Source organism: Grammomys surdaster, unplaced genomic scaffold (genome assembly GCF_004785775.1).
Source record: "Grammomys surdaster isolate TR1022 unplaced genomic scaffold, NIH_TR_1.0 148, whole genome shotgun sequence".
In the NCBI taxonomy this organism is placed as follows: Eukaryota; Metazoa; Chordata; class Mammalia; order Rodentia; family Muridae; genus Grammomys; species Grammomys surdaster.
In genome coordinates, this window is record NW_021604606.1 from 2935696 (window position 1) to 2939393 (window position 3698).

Below are 3698 nucleotides of genomic sequence, written 5' to 3' on the forward strand. Positions count from 1 at the left end.
TCTGCTGAAATAGTATTAAGGTCTTACATTCAAAAGGGGTATCCTGAACTGTGACTCACAGCTTTGGGGATGTGAAACCTGAAGAGGCCACCTCCTGTAACCAGGCAAGAATCCCAATGGAGCAATAGGGTCACTAACCCAACCCACAAACCTTTTAACCCAAGATGTATCCTAGACAAGAAATGCAGGGACAGAGGATGGAAAACAGATTGAGGGAATGGCCAACCAATAACTGGCCCAATTAGAGACCCATCCTGTGGGCAAGCACCAATCCCTGACACTATTAATGATACTCTGTTATGCTTCCAGACAGGAATCTAGTATGACTGTCCTCTTGGGAGGCTTTACCCAGCAACTGACTCAGATGGGTATAGAGACCCACTGCCTAACAGTAGATGGAGTTTGGGGACCTTTATGGAAGATTTGGGGGAGGGATGTGGCTCAGAAGAGGATAGGAACTCCACCAACCAAAGAACATACATGGGCTGGACCTAGGCACCCCCGTACATATGTAGCAGATGTGCACCTTTGTCTTCTTGTGGGTCCAGAACCACTGGAATGAGGGCTATCACAAAAGCTGTTGCCTATGTGGGGGATATGTTCTACTAGCTGGGCTGTCTTGTCTGGCCTCAGTGGAAGAGGAAGTGCTTAGTTCTGCAGAGACTTCAAGTACCAGGGTTGGGGGAGATACCCAGTTTGGGGTGCCTACCTGATCAGAGAATGGGAGGAGGAATGCGGGAAGGATTGTGGGAGGGGGTGACTGGGAGGCGGCAGTGAACAAGTGAATGGTAAGATTACAGGCATGAGACAGTAAGCCCAGTTTGCCAAGTTATGCTTGTGCTAAAGAACATATGGAAAGTGGACGTTTTCTTGTAGAGTTAATTTATTGAATAAATTAATTATTAACTTGAGGGAAAATTGATTAAATAATTTATGAAATTTGATATTCATGTGTTTATATTGACAGTCAATGTTATTAGTATTCTTGTCTACTTGTAGTTTTTTACAGATAAAATAACTGATAATATGTGTGTATTCTTTTATAAGGAAGGTTTGTTTTAAGTACACAACTGCTAATCAGTTTATGTTTTCTGCTAAATGGTTCGATTACTTTTTACTTTTTGAAGCCATATATTTGATTTCAGTGCTGGATTTTGAGTTTTTTTTTATTTTTTCACTTTGTATTTCTCTTTAAATATTATGAAATGTATATAATTTTGTAGTGTTAATATTTTTTCCTTAGAAATTTGGATATCATGTTTTGGGAGAGATTTTTTTCAAGAGGATGACCCAGGCTAGGATGCTACCTATCTGCTGCAATTCTTAATTTTACACTTCAAAGATCAACAGCACTACTAAGGAGAGAAAGGATACATTCCACAGCGTCCTGAGGGAGGGATAGATTGGCCTCTGCTGATCACCTGGGAAACCTATTATAGTACATTTTGATACTATGTTTTACTAGGTTCAATCTAAATTGCCACCTAGAAATATTTCATGCAGGAGTTTGAATCCAGGTCCTTTATAACTATGCCCTCTGAATTATACAGCCATTCTTGAATTTTCACTTCTCGAGATGTTTCCAGGCTCTTCTTCTAGAGACAAAAATTGGAGACCCATTGGTTTGGTTTGTACTGTTGCAAATTTGGTTAATCTCTATGAGTATTCTCTAGAGAGTTCACTGAGGAACACAGACAGACATTAATAACAAAGTCACAGTGGTTAGTTGCTTCTAGATTTCTGACATTTGCTGATTTTTTTAAATGTCAGGTTATGCTAAACATATCCAGGGTTTTGAACTATTTATTACTAACACGCTTCATGTTATAAAAGTACAACTTCATCACTCACAAAATCTTTGTCTAACAGTATGCCAAAATCACTATTTGTATTCATATGTTACAGAATTTAGTAATCCATTATCCATATAATTTAGAAAAATTGAGAAATGCTTTTCCATTTACCCTGAGATCATCCTAGAAAGAATTAACATTCAGAGACCAGGATTTTCTGTCAATTTCATAATATGCAATACCTCTTGACTGCTAAGCACAATAAACAGAAAAGACTGTTTCCTTTACTGAAGCCTGTCATTAGTGTTCATAAGTTTATAATTTTCTTGATTTTTCATGAAGACTTTTTATACATTCTGCTCTCTATGTTATGGGGAATTTTGTCTTTTGTCCATGTTATGTTCTTTTCTATATTCTAAGGGTAAAGGAAAACCAACTTCCATATATGTTTTTCAAATAAGCAAGTCATTTGATGATATTTGCCATCTATCACCTTTCCTAGATTACTATTTATATATGCTTCAGTTTGTTCATGTATCATTCTATCATTTAAGCAAAATCATAAAGAAGAATATCAATAAAGTCTCAAGTTTGATATTCAACTTAGATATTTGAAGTCATGTAAAATCTTAAATCCAACGTATAACTATTCAAATACAAGTCTTCTGCTGTGCAAATCATAATGAACTAACATAAGGATAATTTAAAAATCCTAATTGCTAAGTAATTGGCAAAATAGCAATGTTCACTACTATCTGGAACTGTGTCTTGCTCTCTTGTATACAAAATAGGTTTCTATATTACCTTATAATAGTAAATATCAATTGAGGAAATATGATAAATTAAGGGATTTGTTCAAATAGCTGCTAGAGGCCATATATGAATAGTATAAAGCCCATATCCATAAGTGATTTGGTCACCAGTATTATACTTTTCTAAATATTTGCCATATTTTTCATTTTAATTTTGTTGTTAAAAGTGCATCCAAGATGAATTAAGAATTTTCTAAAAGTAAAATATTCTCTTTGTTTTAATCTTTTGTTTTCCAATATGAATTAAGAATTTTCTAAAAGTAAAATGTTCTCTTTGTTTTAATCTTTTAACACCTGTCAATAAGATGAGTATAATAGAAAACGTATGTATGTTTTTAAAATATATAAGTAATACCTCAGATTTTTTAACTATAGAGGATTCAACTGATATTTTGAATTAAAGATTGTATTCTGGGATTTGTGATTTAACATATACTGTTAAAGTTAGACAATGCCAAATAATCCTGATAGGATTTTACATTTTCAGAAGTTATTTTCTCACATTTAAAAATCTTTCTGATAGCTGAACAGTGGTGGCCCAGGGAGACAGAAGCAGGAATTATCTCTGACATTAAGCCCAGCCTGGTCAACAGAACGAGGTCCAGTCAGCCAGGGCTATACAGAGAAACTGTCTCAAAGCTCTCCCCACCAACCCTCCAAAAATGGAAAATTAAAAAATAAAAATCTGAGGTAGAAATGAATGTATGAAAAATTCAATGTTAATTTCTTTGACATGTAACTTAAAAGTAACCTCACAGAGTGCTTTGAAACTTTAAATCTTCATGATTTATCTGTGCTTCATTGATGAAAAATGTTTCTTAAACAGCTGTCTGCCTATGGTAGGAATTCTGCACGAGCAGCTATTTATGCTAATGAGGTTCATGATTGCTTCCTTTTGACAGAATGATTTGCCATCATTCTGTAACCCCACCCTCACCTCTGATAAGGAAATAATAAAGTGATTTATCTTCAACTAAAAAACAAAAAGTATGAACCCCGAAGACATTTCCTTTTAGGGATGTGTATGCATCAGAAGTGGAAAACAAGATGATTCAAGACCTTGGCTACTGTAAAATATTTTCAAAGGGGACAA